At 42.7% G+C, this 17,812-nt stretch overlaps 1 long non-coding RNA gene across 1 annotated transcript; it reads right to left on the bottom strand.

Annotated features, from left to right (window-relative positions):
- Positions 1-320: 320 nt before the first annotated feature.
- On the bottom strand, positions 321-922 carry LOC134326832 (uncharacterized). Its single transcript, XR_010014592.1, has 3 exons — positions 831-922; positions 611-697; positions 321-444 (listed from the first exon to the last, which is right to left on the bottom strand). It is a non-coding gene; the product is annotated as an uncharacterized LOC134326832 (long non-coding RNA).
- Positions 923-17,812: the final 16,890 nt, after the last annotated feature.

Below are 17,812 nucleotides of genomic sequence, written 5' to 3'. Positions count from 1 at the left end.
AACTGATCAGTTTTGGTCTACTGTAATTAAACCCATTCAAATAACTTAGCCCACAAACAATCCAATCATTAGAGGAGCTCAAGTCCCACAAAAGGAATACTTTCACCCAAATCACTTCAAAACTAATCAGATTGTTGAGATACATATAAGCAATGAACTATAGCCAGAGAGATAGTTAAACAATCTCATCCCTGTCTGTTCACTTATGAAATACCTTGTACATTTAGTATACCAATTGGAAAGTGTGCAGCTACACTCGCTTTAGTATTATTTAGAACGTCTCTTACAATGTTTAATTGCTAAATAGAACTAAAAATGAAAATGAATCAGCATCGTGGATTCAGCTGGAATGGAATCCTCTGCTGAGAGGTCGTCTGATTGTCTGGCTCACTCCTCTAAAGAAGTCCTGGACCTGTTTCATTCTTTTCCTTCTTGGTTTTGTGCCTTTGTATCATAGAAAGGAGAAACGCAGTCAGTCACAATGTTTAAAACGCACGCATAAAAGGTTTTTATGGTTAATTAGAAAACATTTAACCCAACATATAAACTAATGCTAAATGTTTTTTCTCTGTTCTGAATGGTGTTGAAATCGAATTTTTCTGTTATTTACATTGAATTGGGAATTCATCAACAGGATCTGCAGATATTTCTGTTGAACTCAGGACCTCTGTGGTGGTGCTGCAAGAAGCATCCTCTACTGAAATCACACAGAAACATGATTTAAAATGCTGTTCAAACAATGATACACGGGATTAAAAATGCTTTTCAAAACAATGATACGAAATATACCGTCACAATAGTGAACACATAGTGAGAAAGAAAAACTTTACCTTGTTTTGATGGGACAAGATTGTCCATGATTGTAATTAAAATGAAAGGATGCAGCAATGAAACGAGCTCACTCTGAGGGGAGCCTATGGGTGACTCTTTTACCTCAAATCCCTTAGCCAGCAGTTGCGTCACTGTTTTGTCCAATACAGTGTGCAGAAGGATATTGTAGAAGAGCTATAGCTCCTCTGGACTTGAAAAATGTGTGGCCTTGAGCAAATTTAGAAATAAATCTAATACAAAATCTTTGCAGCCACATGGTGTAGGAAAACAGTCGTCTTGAGAAATTCTGCATTCCAGTAGGTGTTTTACATTCTGGAGCAGTGGTGTAACTTCATCCTGCAGGTGCTGGCAGAGCACTCCAGCAAGAGATTCAGTCATTGTTTTAACTGATGGTTCCTGACTGACTTTATCTTGCTGTGTGCTGCTGGCACTACTGAACAGGACCTGCCTCACACGATTTCTCAGGTCCATACTGTCCACATTGGTGTCTGGGTTATTAGGTGGCAAGTTTTCCCCTCATAGCTCTGTTTCAAGCTGCTGATCTTTAGTGGGACTGGTTCCACAGGGTCCAGGCTCATTATGGTCCCTGGTCTGGTTTGAACTAGTGGATGTACATGGAAATTGATTGTTTACAAACTCTATCAGTGGAGGATACAGGTTGTCCTTAAGTTCCTCCACTAATATACTTTGGACCCTTTCAACTAAATCCAGTAGATTGTCCACATTCAAAGCCTGTAAAAGAAGGAAAATTTATATTAAACAAAAAACAATATTCATACAAGATTTTCTCATTTAACACCCAGTTTCAGATAAAATCAGCTCTTATTATGATGTAATTACATTGCTGGAACTGGATCCTCTGCTAAAAAGTCGTCTGACTCTCTGCCACACTCCTCTGAAGAAGTCCCGGACTTTCTTCATCCGTGTTCTTCTTGGATTTGTGTCTTTGTATCATAGAAAGAAGAAACACAAAGAGAGTTGTGATGGTTAAAAGCTCATAAAAAAATCGATGTGGTAAATAAGCAAAACCTCACACAAAGGTTTATTTTTAATCCAATAATTGTAGCAAATGGTTCTGTTCTGAAAGGTGTTCAAAAGGGATTTTCTGTTATTTACCAACTGTGGTTGTCTGTCCATTGACAGAGTCTTCACACTGTCCTGTTGAACCCAGGACCTCTGTGGTGTCTTCATTCTGTTCAGAGGACTGTATCGTGTTGCAAGAAGCGTCCTCTACTGAAATAATATATACACACACAATGATGCAAAAATATACCATCACCATAGTGAACACATAGTAATAAAGAAAATAATTGACCTTGTTTTGAAGGGATGAGATTTTCCATGATGGTCGTTAGAAGAACTGGACGAAGCAATGAAACGAGCTCACACTGAGGGGAGCCCATGGGTGATTACCTCAAATCCTTTAGTCAACAATTGTGTCACTGTTTTGTCCACAACAGTGTGTAGAAGAATCTTGTAGTAGAGCGAGAGCTCTTTTGGATTTGAGGACTTTTTGGCCTTGAGCAGATTAAGAAAAAAATCTAATAGCGAATAGTCGCAGCCACATGGTGTAGAAAGACAGTCAGCCTGAGAGCTTCTGCATTCCAGTAGTTGTTTTACATTCTGGAGCAGAAGAGTGATTTTGTCCTGGAGGTGCTGGCAGAGCGCTCCAGCAAGAGATTCAGTCATAGTTTCTATCGATGGTTCCTGACTGACTTTATCTTGCTGCGTGCTGCTGGCACTACTGAACAGGACCTGCCTCACACGATCTCTCAGGTCCATGCTGTCCACAAAGTCTTCTTCTATTAGTTCTGGAAGTTCTGCTCTTGGTTCCCTTTCATGGGCCTTTCTGATGGTTTCAATGTTCCCCTCAGTGCATTCACTGACAATAACATTCAATGTAATATCCACATGTGGACGTGATAATATCGTAAATGTGTCCGAAACATGTCTGAATCCCATTATTCAATGAATACATTCTGTTTTCTGTAAAGGAATGCAGCCAGGAAAAAGTCCCACACCATTAAACCACAACACCATCGATCTAACCTGCTGGCACAAGGCATGTTGGGTCTATTGATCCCTGCTGCTCATGCCAAAGAACCAATCTAGTACAGATAGGAAGCTTTTATTTACCATATATACACAGTAAAACACGTTGAACTGACTTTTACAGTGAAGTTCAAAATTTTATACAGACATCATTGCCATCTAGTGGTGCTAGAAATAAACTACAGCTTGTTGCTTGGGTACAGAATTGTGACATTATTATTATTACTATTATTTTATCTTTATAATGTATATAAATTAGTGAGTGTTTATGGCTCTTTTGTCCCAAATGTTTTCGTAACGTGTTGTAGACCTGCAATGGCGACTGTTTTTGGTATATGGGAAAGAAAAGGCCGAATACAGGTGGAAAAAGTGTTATTTGGCAACCCAGCACTGTATAAATATTGGACAGAACACATGATGGGTTATTTTAACTTGTTGGGTTGTGCAGTTTAACCATTGTGCTGAGCTGTGAGGTTCTTTTTTACCATGGATCAACTATGTAACTTTACTGCAGCTTGTATTTAAATGAAAGGTTTACATTGCTGTCTTCAGGATTTCCTCTTTAGTGATATTTAATGTTAATAGCTGTTCTGATCTAAAAGATGCTGCTGCCTTTGACCTTTAAAACTAAGAAGTGATTTGTGAGATAATTAAAATAAGTGAACTGTTTATTTTGTACTTTGGTTTCATATTATTTGTACAAACATTTGTTTTATGCCAGTGATAGCTTAGTGGTTAAGGTACTGGACTAGTAAACAGAAGGTTGCCGGTTCAAGCCCTGCCACCACCAAGTTGCCACTGTTGGGTCCCTGAGCAAGGCCCTTAACCCTCAATTGCTCATTGTGTAAGTTGCTTTGGATAAAAGCGTATGCTGAAAATGTAAATGTTTTATGCAACTTTAAACCAGTAATAAAAGATGAACATTTTAAATGTGTCTTTATTTGCTTTAACTAAGCTAAAGTTTTTAACAGGGACAAAAATGACAGTTTGTGTAGCAGGGCTGGACACGTAAGTAAAATGTTTTTATAAAGCTATAAAACTACTTCCACTGACCAAAGTACACAGATCTCACACTTCTCAGAGACAATGTTTGAAGCCCAGGTTAATAAGACCTGCTAGTTAGAGAAGGCTCACTTGTTAGTTAGTTTAAGTCTAAAACTGGGTGTGGCCCGTACGGGGATCGAATCCACGACCTTGGCGGTTGATTTTTAAAATTACATTTTATTACAATGTGCAAGTATACAAATTACTAAAAAAAAAAAAGAAACTAATATAACAGTAACATTAAAAAGTAAAGTGCAAATCATTCCTGATTAAAGTACATAATGCTTTTCTACAACACCATGTTTCTACATTATTTAATGTCATGCATCAGTTTATAAAAATGACAATGTATCAATATTTTACACTTAACCAGAGCATAAAATAAAACTATACTGCATCATGTCCAGGTTGTTTTTCTATCTTGTTTTTCCTGCTGCTATAAATGCTCATGTTGGCTTGATCTACAGTATATATATATATATATATGTGTGTGTGTATACATACATACATACATACATACATGTATATATGAATACTATTTGAAAACTACTATATATGACACTATTTGAAAACTGGCGCACAAACTATTGTTTGACCATGCTGGCTAGCAAGAAACAGAATCATAGATTAGTTGGGGGTGGGTTGAATAGTGTGTTATCTGCAAGCATATGCATGACAAAAGAGGACTGATAGTGCTCTAATGGTTATGTAGAAGGAGGGGGTATGTCCTGAGGATCTCAGATTTTCAGTCAAGCTAGTGTTAAGAAGGTAAATAATCATGGAATGTCATGAAAGATGTTGGTTGTTCCCAGTCAGCTGTGTCTAAAATCTGGACTGAGTACAAACTAAATGGGAAGGTTGTAAAAGGGAAGCATACTGGTAGACCAAGGAAGGCATCAAAGCGTCAAAATGAGAATGAGAAACAGGTGGGCGGAAAGTGGACTCAATGTCTGTGACTGAACTGTAAGAATTCACCTAAAAGAAATGGGATTTACATAAAGAAAAGCCAAACAAAAGCCATCATTAACACCTAAACAGAAAAGAACAAGGTTAAAGTGGGCTAAAGAAAAACAATCGTGGACTGTGGGTGACTGGATAAAAGTGATCTTCAGTGATGAATAAAGAATCTGCATTGGGCGAGGTGATGATGCTGGAACTTTTGTTTGGTGTCTGTCCAATGAAATGTATGAAGATAACTGCATGTAAAGTTCCACAGTTGTTGATGATGTGGGCCTGCATGTCAGGTAAATGCACAGGGGAGATGGCAGTGTTCAATAAATGCCAAAGTCCATATTGAAATTTTGGACACTTTTCAGTTAAAAGGATGTTTGGTGATAATGATAATGCATCTTGCCATAGGACAAAGGACGTGAAAACTTTCCTTCAAGAAAACATATAATGTCAATGGCACGGCCTGCAAATAGTCCGGATCTCAATCCAGTTGAACATCTCTGGTGGAAATTGAAGAAGATGGTCAATGACAAGGCTCAAACCTGCAAAGCTGATCTTGCAACAGCAATAAGAGACAGTTGGAGGCAGATTGATGAAGAATACTGTTTGTCATTAGTTAACTCCATGCTTCAGAGAGTTCAAACCGTTATGAAAGCCAGAGGTGGTGCAACAAAGTACTAATTGTTAGGGTGCCTGCGACGTCTGGTGAACGTAACACCAGTTCCCAGCGTTGCAGGCGTTACAGAACAAAGAACAGCATGGCCTCAAATAGGAGGCCAGCTGATTAGGGCGAACGACCTGCAGCTGCGAGCTCCCTATTTAAGGGGGCGTTGCTAGACTGCAGGTGTCGCACCTTTTGTCTTTGTTTGGTGGGTTATGCTGCACTGCACCAGCCTGTACCTTTATCAGGGCCAGTTCGGTTACCCCCGGCGCTAAAAGGGCGCAAGGGTGTGTAGATCGCAAGGTCGAGGTATTGAGGTTTTTATTTCTCTTTATAGGGAAAGACGGTGCGATCGGTGCAGCCCGCGAGCTGCGGTTTGTTTTTAGCGTTGCTAGGCGCCCGGCTAACGTGAGTAGCATCGGGCTTATGCTAGACGCTTCACTGCAACTACCTCAGCCCCTTAAGGCATTAAGCGGATTTTGGTTTCAGCTGTGCCAGTTTGGCTCAGCGGTTTGAACGCCGTGTTAGCATCAGCACAACCCCGGTTCGAATCCGCGCCTCACCTCTTTTCTCTCTTTTAGTTAGATCGGCTCCTTCCCAGAGCGTTGTTGGTGACACAGCCGATTATTTACGCTTTAAAAGGCGTTTACCTTATTCTGCGCGATTTCTTCGGACAGTGTCTGAGGTTTCGCTTTCCTTAAACGCTCCTTATAAGGCGTAGGCGCAGCGTCACTCTCAGCTACGGGATAGCGAGGTGAGATACGCATTCGCTTTGCGAGTGAGTGACCAGGGTTCGCGCCTCGCATAGGTAGATTGTTTCTTTTGTGTTTTGTACTGTTCTTTTTCTATTTTTCAGCTGCCAGCAAGCCAGCGGCTCCGTTCGGGCTTTCCCGAATTGTTTTCTGTTTTGCCAGTTTCCGTTTTTTATTTTCATTATTATCATTTGTCTTGTAAAAATTATTATTTATTGTAAATAAATATAATTTTTCTCTGCATCCTTGGGTCCTAAAGCCTCTCTTTATAACAGAAAGGTGCGACCATAGATGGACCCAGCAGAGACTCCTCCCATGGTTGACGTCCTTCGTCACCAGGGGGTCGCACTGGGGAGACACGAACTGGCGCTGTCAGAGCTGACACAGCGGGTGACTGAAATCGCCCAGCTGTTGCCGACTCTGGCAGTCGGTTCGGGTAGCCTCAGCCACTCTCCCGCTCCCCCAGCACCTCCTGTAGGAGGCGAAACCTCCATTCCGCCCCCCGAGCGTTTTTCATGGGAGGCGAAGAAATGTCTAGGCTTCCTCCTACAATGCTCCCTCACATTCGAGCTACAGCTGTCCCGCTTCCCTTCTGAGCGCTCCAAGGTTGCGTTTATTATATCTCTACTTACCGGCAAAGCCTTGGAGTGGGCTACTGCCCTGTGGGAACAGAACGCTCCGGAGTGTTCTTCAGAGTCCTCTTTTAAGGAGGCTCTGAGGGACACTTTCTTTCATCCCACAGGGGGAAGGGAGGCGGGCCCGCGCTTGCTCGAGCTGTCCCAAGGGGGGCGCTCAGTCGCCGACTACGTCATCGAGTTTCGCACTCTGGCGGCTGAGTGCGGTTGGGACGAGGGGGCATTAGTTGCCATTTTTCACCGTGGTCTAGGAGAGAGAATTAAAGATGAGTTGGCCACTCGAGAACTTCCCACTTCTCTTAAGGCCTTCTATCTCCTAGCTACCTCAATTGATACCAGACTCCGACAACGTTCCCGGGAGCGAGGGTCTCACCCGCCCTTTTGTCGGCCTCAAGGCCAGCCCCGGCCCGCGTCGCGAGATCAGGACCCAGAACCCATGCAACTGGGATCGACTCGGGGGGGCGCCCCATTACCATCCGACTCCGCCTCGAGGGCCCGACCTCGGTTGAAACGAGTAGGCCGCTCCCGTGGCAGGGAGTCGAGGGCGAGCTGTTCCATCATCCCTGAGCAAGGTCTTTTTCTCAGGGCGTCGTTGCGTTGGGATTCTGGGAATACTGATCTCAAAGTCTGTGTCGATTCAGGCGCGGTGGAGAATTTCATAGATCGCCATCTGGTACATGGGTTGGGGATTGAGCTTCAACCCTTACGAGTTCCCATTGTGGTTCATGCCGTGGACGACCGGGCGGTGGCCGGGAGTCCAATCACGCATCAAACGCCTCCTCTCACGATGCGTTTGGGGAGTCATGAGGAGAGGATCACATTCTTAGTGACCCAGGTTCCCCAACTCCAAGTGGTTTTGGGACACTCGTGGTTGAGGAAGCACAATCCCCAAATTGATTGGCAAACCGGGTCAATCTATGCATGGGGAACACGGTGCCAAGATGCATGTCTGCTGCCAGTGAGCATGTCATCGGCGCCATCATCGCTTGAGGCGATGACCCCTGACTTGGCCCGGGTGCCCCCCGTGTACCATGACCTGCAGGAGGTATTTAGCAAGTCCCGGGCGCGGGACTTGCCCCCACACAGACCTTTCGATTGTGCGATCAACTTGCTTTCTGGCACTTCTCCTCCTAGGGGGCGCCTCTTCTCCCTGTCGGGACCGGAGAGGATCGCCATGGAGGAGTATGTAAAGGAGGCACTCGATCAGGGGTTCATCCGACCATCGTCCTCCCCAGCTGGGGCAGGATTCTTCTTTGTGGGAAAGAAGGATGGAACCTTGCGCCCCTGCATCGATTATCGAGGTCTGAACGCAATAACGGTTAAGGATCGTTATCCGCTGCCGCTGATGGCCACGGCTTTCAAAGCCCTTCAGCGGGCTTCAATTTTTACGAAGCTTGACTTACGCAGCGCGTATAATTTGATCCGTATCCGGCGAGGGGATGAATGGAAGACTGCATTCATTACGCCCACGGGACACTATGAGTACCTAGTGATGCCCTTTGGGTTAATGAATGCCCCCGCGGTCTTCCAACGCTTTATCAATGAGGCTTTGCGGGAAGCCCTTGATAGATACGTCTATGTTTACCTAGACGATATCCTAATATTTAGCCGGTCCATCGAAGAACATGTGAGGCATGTTCGCCGGGTTCTCCAGCTTCTGCTCGACCATCATTTGTTCGTCAAGCTGGAGAAGTCCATTTTCCATACCCCATCAGTTTCCTTTTTGGGGTTTATAATTTCACAAGGTGCCCTGCGAATGGATCCGGCAAAAATCAAATCTGTGGAGGACTGGCCAACTCCAAGTTCCGTACGCCATGTGCAAAGATTTCTGGGCTCTGCAAACTTTTTTAGGCGATTCATTCGGAACTTCAGTACGGTCGCCGCTCCTTTGACGGCTCTCACAGGTAAGGGTCCGTTTAAATGGACGGTGCAGGCCCAGCAAGCCTTCAATAGGCTTAAGTCTCTCTTAACAACTGCTCCTGTATTGCAGTTGCCCGACCCAGAGGAACCTTTCATAGTGGAAGTGGATGCCTCTGACGTCGGGGTTGGGGCGGTATTGTCCCAGAGAGTGGGTCCAGAAAAGAAGCTCCACCCATGTGCTTTCTTTTCACACCGTCTAACTCCTGCCGAGCGTAACTACCCGGTAGGAGATAAGGAGCTTTTGGCCATTAAGCTAGCGCTTGATGAGTGGCGACATTGGCTCGAGGGGGCAAAACATCCCTTCCTTGTTTGGACAGACCACAAAAATCTGTCGTTTATCCAACAAGCGAAGCGGATGAATTCCCGTCAGACTCGGTGGTCACTTTTTTTTGGTCGGTTTTGTTTCACCCTGTCTTATAGACCAGGGTCGAAAAACGTTAAGCCCGATGCTTTGTCCAGGCAGTGGGAGCCGACCAGACCTGAGACTGAGCCTGACCCTATCATCCCCCTGAGTCAAATTGCTGCCCCAGTAACGTGGGGCATATTTAAGACGATTCGGGACGCTCAAGCGGTTGAGCCCGACCCAGGTGGAGGTCCACCTGACCGGCTGTTTGTACCATCAACAGTCCGTCGTCAGGTGTTTGAATGGGCTCACGCGTCCTCATTTGCGGCTCACCCAGGAGTCTCTAAGACCCTGGTGTTCTTGCGCCGAAGGTTTTGGTGGCCGGGGATGGAGAGTCAGGTCAAGGACTTTGTTCGAACCTGCGCTGTCTGTGCAACCAACAAAAGCACAAGAGAGCGTCCTCGTGGGCTCCTCCATCCATTACCAGTACCCTCAAGACCGTGGTCACACCTGGCGCTGGATTTTGTCACAGGATTGCCAAAATCCAGGGGATTCACGGTGGTACTGGTGATTGTGGACCGGTTCACTAAATCTTGCCTTTTCGTTCCGATGCCCAAGCTCCCGTCCGCCATGGCTACCGCACAGGCTGTTCTGCAACATGTGGTGAGAGCACATGGGGTCCCGTCCGACATTGTGTCGGATCGGGGTCCGCAGTTCATTAGCCAGTGCTGGCGAGCCTTTTGCCAACTTCTTGGCGCGACGGCTAGCTTATCCTCGGGATATCATCCCAAGTCCAACGGGCAATCGGAACGGGTCATTCAAGATCTGGGCAAGATGCTTCGGTGCCTGACTGCAGGTAATCCAGCCACTTGGGCGGATAAGTTGTTGTGGGCTGAATTTGCCCACAATACCCTGCACCACGCCGCATTGGGTATGTCACCATTTGAGGCACAGTTTGGCTATCCCCCTCCGCTGTTTCCTGATCAGGAACAAGAGGTTGCGGTGCCGACTGTGCAGCAACATATCCGTCGCTGCCGCGCTGCCTGGCGGAAGGCAAGACAGGCCCTCTTGGCCTCTCAGCGCTCCATGAAGCGCAATGCTGACCGTAGGCGGCAGCCGGCTCTAACGTTCCGGCCGGGCCAACGTGTCCTCTTATCGACGAGGGATCTCCCCGTCAAAGGTACCACTCACAAGCTGGCACCGAGGTACATTGGTCCGTTCAAGGTAGTTAGACGGATAAACCCGGTGACATATACAGTACAGGCCAAAAGTTTGGACACACCAGCCAAAAGTTTGGACACACCTTCTCTTCAATGTTTTTTCTTGATTATTTTCATTTTCTACATTGTAGATTAATACTGAAGACATCCAAACTATGAAGAATTATGTAGTGAACCAAAAAGTGTTAAACAAACCAGAATATGTTTTATATTTTACCAACTCTACCTCTGCACAACCCAACTGATGGTCTCAAACACATTAAAAAAGCAACAAATTCCAAAAATTCACTCTAGACAAGGCACAAACATTCATTGAAAACCATTCCAGGTGGAAACCTAATAAAGCTGGTTGAGAAAATTTCAAAGAGTGTGCAAATCTGTCATTAAAGCAAAATATGGCTACTTTGAAGAATCTAAAATATAAAACATATTCTGGTTTGTTTAACACTTTTTTGTTTACTACATAATTCCATATGTGTTCCTTCATAGTTTGGATGTATTTAGTATTAATCTACAATGTAGAAAATTTAAAAAAATTAAGAGAAACCACAGGAATGAGAAGGTGTGTCCAAACTTTTGGCCTGTACTGTAGGTTGGAGCTGCCTCCCAGGATGAAGGCGCATCCAACCTTCCATGTCTCCCAACTTCGCCCGTTCGCGAGCGGGGGAGCTTTACCCCCCCCACAACCTCCCGCCCCTCGTATCATCCAGGGTGCCCCTGCATTTACGGTTCGCCGCCTCCTGGATAGCAGGAGAGTGCAGGGCAGCACCCAATACCTGGTGGATTGGGAAGGTTACGGCCCCGAGGAACGTTCATGGGTACCGGCTCGACGCATCCTGGACCCTGAACTGATCCGTGAGTACCGAAGGAACAGGTCTGCGTGTCTTGGGACCTCGGGAGCTGTCCCTAGAGGGGGGGGTCCTGTTAGGGTGCCTGCGACGTCTGGTGAACGTAACACCAGTTCCCAGCGTTGCAGGCGTTACAGAACAAAGAACAGCATGGCCTCAAATAGGAGGCCAGCTGATTAGGGCGAACGACCTGCAGCTGCGAGCTCCCTATTTAAGGGGGCGTTGCTAGACTGCAGGTGTCGCACCTTTTGTCTTTGTTTGGTGGGTTATGCTGCACTGCACCAGCCTGTACCTTTATCAGGGCCAGTTCGGTTACCCCCGGCGCTAAAAGGGCGCAAGGGTGTGTAGATCGCAAGGTCGAGGTATTGAGGTTTTTATTTCTCTTTATAGGGAAAGACGGTGCGATCGGTGCAGCCCGCGAACTGCGGTTTGTTTTTAGCGTTGCTAGGCGCCCGGCTAACGTGAGTAGCATTGGGCTTATGCTAGACGCTTCACTGCAACTACCTCAGCCCCTTAAGGCATTAAGCGGATTTTGGTTTCAGCTGTGCCAGTTTGGCTCAGCGGTTTGAACGCTGTGTTAGCATCGGCACAACCCCGGTTCGAATCCGCGCCTCACCTCTTTTCTCTCTTTTAGTTAGATCGGCTCCTTCCCAGAGCGTTGTTGGTGACACAGCCGATTATTTACGCTTTAAAAGGCGTTTACCTTATTCTGCGCGATTTCTTCGGACAGTGTCTGAGGTTTCGCTTTCCTTAAACGCTCCTTATAAGGCGTAGGCGCAGCGTCACTCTCAGCTACGGGATAGCGAGGTGAGATACGCATTCGCTTTGCGAGTGAGAGACCAGGGTTCGCGCCTCGCATAGGTAGATTGTTTCTTTTGTGTTTTGTACTGTTCTTTTTCTATTTTTCAGCTGCCAGCAAGCCAGCGGCTCCGTTCGGGCTTTCCCGAATTGTTTTCTGTTTTGCCAGTTTCCGTTTTTTATTTTCATTATTATCATTTGTCTTGTAAAAATTATTATTTATTGTAAATAAATATAATTTTTCTCTGCATCCTTGGGTCCTAAAGCCTCTCTCATATTGTACCAGATGTAACACTGTAACTACAGCTATATGCATGTACTGTATTAAGTTATTTATTGTTTTTATTATGTAGTTTTACTCCATTCTGATGCACACAGTGTATCATACAGCTAGAAAGCAAATAAAACCGACATAACTGTGTTCTGGAGGGAGTTGTCTGTCTAGTCTGTCTTAAAATACCCTGTAAAATCCTACATAAACTGCATCTCCCAAAATGCATGCTGATTTTGTGACCCGCAAAGTGACCCCATCCCGCCAGTAGATGATGTTTAAACATAATCCCAACATGTACAAGAAGAGAAAATTAAGCAGAATAAAAAAATTTAATGAAAGTGAATACAAGTTTGTGCTTTAGGAAGAGAAACCGGTGCATCTCTTGTGTTATGAGGCCATGTCTGTGGTAGAGGAGGACAATATAAATGTAGATAGACATTATAAATATACTGTATAAATTTGACAATTTGACACCAAACACAGAATTCAGCCTCCAAGAAAAACAGCAGACTGCACTCACAGCAGGATAAATTACAATTGACCCTTTCAGGGCCACCATAATGCTGATGTGGCCCTTGGTGAAAATAAGTTTGACACCCCTGCACTATAAGGTGGGATAATTAAACGTAAATGTGAGTATTTCTTTTAACAAGGGAGCCTATAGATAAACACAAAGAACAAAGACTCATGATGATAGAACAATGCAACACTGTTCAGTCCACAGCCCTCCATTCACACCTTCTCATGTACATTCTGGTTGAGGACGGTTCATTATTTGCTAAGTGGAAATCATCTTAAGACTAGAATTTTGGAGTGTAGACCTAGAAGTGTTAAAGTAAGAGGCTATTCATTTATGAAAACTTAGCATTTATAATATAAAGAATTCTTGCAAACACCATAAAGACCAGGGTAAAATTCTTTCACTTGAAAGTAAAAGTTGTTCTGTGTTTATTAAAGTAGATTAAACTTGAATAAAGAACAAAAACAGATTCAGATCTGAGGTTGGTACATTACACCACATTACATTTGATGATTAATAATCATATTCATACCATCATGTACATTCGAAAACAGTTCTAGTGGATATTAGTAGAAAAAGAAAGTACACATAGCTTTTTCTGTACATGTAGTAGTGGAAAATCATTTTATTTTCTCCTCTGAATGCGCTGGTGTTTTTCAAGACGACTTCAGTCACAAAATCATAACTTCTGTGTGACCGTACTGGTGTCTATTAAAAATGCTGCTTCCAGTAAAACTTCATCTGCACTATAAGCAGCAATATAGGTCATCCTCTTATGTGAATGCGCTGGTGTGGTGTACATAAAGGATATTCCTTTCACTAAAGTTCTTTTCAGACAGGGAACAGTGATGCGAACTCTCTCCTGTGTGAATGCGCTGGTGTTGTTGGAGAACACAATGTGCAATAAAATACTTCCCACACTCTTAACAGTGATGTAGTTTTTCTATGTGAATATGCTGATGCCGTTTGAGATTATTTTCATGAGCAAAAATCTTTCCACACACTGAGCAGTGATACGGTTTCTCTTCTGTGTGAATACGCTGGTGTTTTTGGAGGTTAACCTGTTGAGCAAAACTCTTTCCACACTCTGAGCAGTGAAACGGTTTCTCTCCTGTGTGAACACGCTGGTGTACTTTTAGGGCACTACTTTGAGTAAAATTCTTTCCACACTCAGTGCAGTTATGCGGTTTCTCTCCTGTGTGAATACGCTGGTGTTTTTGAAGGTTACCCTGTTGAGCAAAACTCTTTCCACACTCTGAGCAGTGATATGGCTTCTCTCCTGTGTGAATGCGCTGGTGTTTTTGGAGCGTATTCTGTTGAGAAAAACTGCTTCCACACTCTAAGCAGTGATATGGCTTCTCTCCTGTATGAATGCGCTGGTGTTTTTGAAGGGTACCCTGTTTAGCAAAGCTCTTCCCACACTCTGAGCAGTGATATGGCTTCTCTCCTGTGTGAATGCGCTGGTGTCGTTGGAGATGACTTTGCGTAGTAAAACTCTTCCCACACTCTGAGCAGTGATATGGCTTCTCTCCTGTGTGAATACGCTGGTGTTGTTGGAGATTACTCTGCGTAGTAAAACTCTTCCCACACTCTGAGCAGTGATGAAAGTTCTTCATGTTTATGCTTTGATAAGACTGTAGAAACTGTTTCCTTGGAAAGCAACAGAAACAAAGAAACAAGTCAATTAATTAGAATTACTTTTACTACATTAATACCACAATAATATTAAACTCTTCACCTAGTAATAAAAACATTAAATTCACTTCACGTCTAAGTGAGAATCTGAATTCAAAGAACATCAGGATAAAATACTTATAAATACTGCAGATATTAATAATTAAATAACTATAAATAACTTGATATAAATAAAGATATAAGAGATCTGACTTTCTCAACATCAGTCCTGCACCAAGCAAATCTAATCCAGTTCATGACAGGACTAATAATTAGCTCACAAGTGTAAATCTTTGATGTGCTGGGAGTAAAAAAGGCTTCATAAATCACCACAATTATGAGCATAAAGCTATTTTAAACAGTCTGAATATATTAATCTAATAATATTAAATAACATAATAAAATAAAAAGAACAACAATAGCAACATAAATGTAAAAGAAACAAACAAGAAAACCCTTTACCTTCCTGTTAGAATCCTGGCAGCCACTTTAACAAAGCTGGTGTCTCCAGCAGGTCGTTTCTAATGAAGAACGTGCAGAAGATCCTTCTTACCAAGTGACTCAGCTACAAGTCTAGAGTTTAGTCCTTAAATAGAGCTGAGGACAAAGACCCAAGATGAGTTAAAAACTCTGCATTAGTCAATCATCAGCCAACTATTCACACGTTTTTGTGTGAAGTACTAGCTCATTATCTATGGAACGTGTGCAAATGAACTAGATGGAGCCACAGAGCATGATGGGTGAAGTCAAACTACACCTATTTATCTCAGCAGAGAAGTTATTTACATTTAATCCTAAACACAAACAAGGAATTGAAAGGCTATTCTGTAAAGTGAAATGACATGAACTTAGATAAAGCTTTTATGATAAGAATCTAAGTCATGTAAAATGCTGTATGTATATTTGTGTGAATTAGTTTCTACTGTATATGAGGAACAATAAGAAAACTAGAAGAGGAAACACCCACCTATAGATTTATCTGTATTTATGGTGTAGAAATATTTACTGTGCACTTGTGTGTCTGTGAACTGTTTGATTTACTACTGCGGTCAAGCCTCCACTTCAAAATGCTCAGTCAAATCAGCCCCCACATTGTTTGTGAAGATGTGTGTATACTAAACATTACGGTAAAAGCGTCTGGCGGAACTATTTAGGATAGCATTTCAGGCTTTAATATAAAAGGTTTGGTAATAACTGGAAATTATGATTTTACTTTAAATTTAAAGTAAACTAAAATATAATCTAAGCTCATTTCCGTTTTAATTTAGATTGTTATTAAATGGAATAATCTTTATTACATGAATTGTTGTTGTTATTAAAAGGAATCTACTTGTTTCCACAGAACAATTCCACTTTATAATGATAGTACATCACCTGTAGTTTACACTCAGTTAATATCAAGACATTCTGATGTATCATTTCTAAATACATTCTAGAAATGTGACAATATAAAAGGCCTTTATTATTAAGTTTAAGGGTACCAAAAAATAGGGTTTAAATCAGGGGTGGGCAATTAAATTTTCCAAGGGGCCACATAAGAAACTGGGACTGTTGTGGAGGGCCGGACCAACAAGGTGAACTTAATTCTGCTCAATATTAATTTTGTCTCTTTATTTACATTCACATTTTTAGCATTTAGCAGATATCTTTATCCAAAGCGATTTACAATACAGTTACAGTATATAGTCTGAGCAATAGAGGGTTATGGGCCTTGCTCAAGGGTCCAACAGCAGCAACCTGGCTGTGGTGGGGCTTGAACCAGCGACCTTCTAATTACTAGTTCAGTACCTTAAGCACTACGCAACGACTGCCCACTCTTTACTAAAAGCAGTAGATTGTAAACAAAATACAACACAAAAAAGTATCAATCGGAATGTAAAATGAAAGTATATTATTATTAATAATAAAAGATTCACTAGTAGTACACTGATCATTCATTTGCCATTCCACCAATATCTGTGACCCCCTGGATTCTGGGCTAGTTTCAGCTTCAGGGTTGATTTTAGACCAGGCTGAACCTGGCAACTTTCGTGATTTTCCCGCCAAATTGGGCTACTTTCAAAATGTGTCACGGCTGTCTGAAAGCTTTCTTTACAAACCGTACAAAATGTTTTAATGAGGATTTATGCTCACATACCTATGAACAAGGTCTGCTAGTTTTAGCATGTGAAGGGCGGGTTTAGACAGAATTTGACCTGGATATTTGTGCTGGACTTGGCAACCCTGGGTAGAGTTGAATTGTTTGGTGTTGATTCCAGTTGCTGCTGGAGGTAAACAGACCGAGTACAAGTACAGTCTGTGTTCCTGTAGTTATGAACTGCTCTCATTCTCAGCAGTTTGAACAGGATTTGAACGGAAGGTAAAGCTCTTATTTTCAGGTTTTGTTTCCTTCCCTTTATTAATCTGTATGTTACCTCAGTGAGCTCGTATCACTGCTCAGAATGTAGAAAGTGCTTCAGTAAATCCAACAGTTCACATATTTCTACACCATAAATACAGATAAATCTATAGGTGGGTGTTTCCTCTTATAGTTTTCTTATTGTTCCTCATATACAGTAGAAACTAATTCACACAAATATACATACAGCATTTTACATGACTTAGATTCTTATCATAAAAGCTTTATCTAAGTTCATGTCATTTCACTTTACAGAATAGCCTTTCAATTCCTTGTTTGTGTTTAGGATTAAATGTAAATAACTTCTCTACTGAGACAAATAGGTGTAGTTTGACTTCACCCATCATGCTTTGTGGCTCCATCTACATTATTTGCACACGTTCCATAGATAATGAGCTAGTACTTCACACAAGAAGGTGTGAATAGTTGGCTGATGATTGACCAATGCAGAGTTTTTAACTCGTCTTGGGTCTTTGTCCTCATCTCTATTTAAGGACTAAACTCTAGACTTGTAGCTGAGTCACTTGGTAAGAAGGATCTTCTGCACGTTCTTCATTAGAAACGACCTGCTGGAGACACCAGCTTTGTTAAAGTGGCTGCCAGGATTCTAACAGGAAGGTAAAGGGTTTTCTTGTTTGTTTCTTTTACATTAATGCTGCATTTGTTGTTCTTTTTATTTTATTATGTTATTTAATATTATTAGATTAATATATTCAGACTGTTTAAAATAGCTTTATGCTCATAATTGTGGTGTTTTATGAAGCTTTTTTTACTCCCAGCACACCAAAGATTTACACTTGTGAGCTAATTATTAGTCCTGTCATGAACTGGATTAGATTTGCTTGGTGCAGGACTGATGTTGAGAAAGTCAGATGTCTTATATCTTTATTT

The sequence above is a fragment of the Trichomycterus rosablanca genome, chromosome 14, assembly GCF_030014385.1.
Source record: "Trichomycterus rosablanca isolate fTriRos1 chromosome 14, fTriRos1.hap1, whole genome shotgun sequence".
NCBI lineage: Eukaryota > Metazoa > Chordata > Actinopteri > Siluriformes > Trichomycteridae > Trichomycterus > Trichomycterus rosablanca.
The sequence above is the reverse complement of the archived record's forward strand: the minus strand, read 5'-3'. Positions and strand labels throughout refer to the sequence as shown.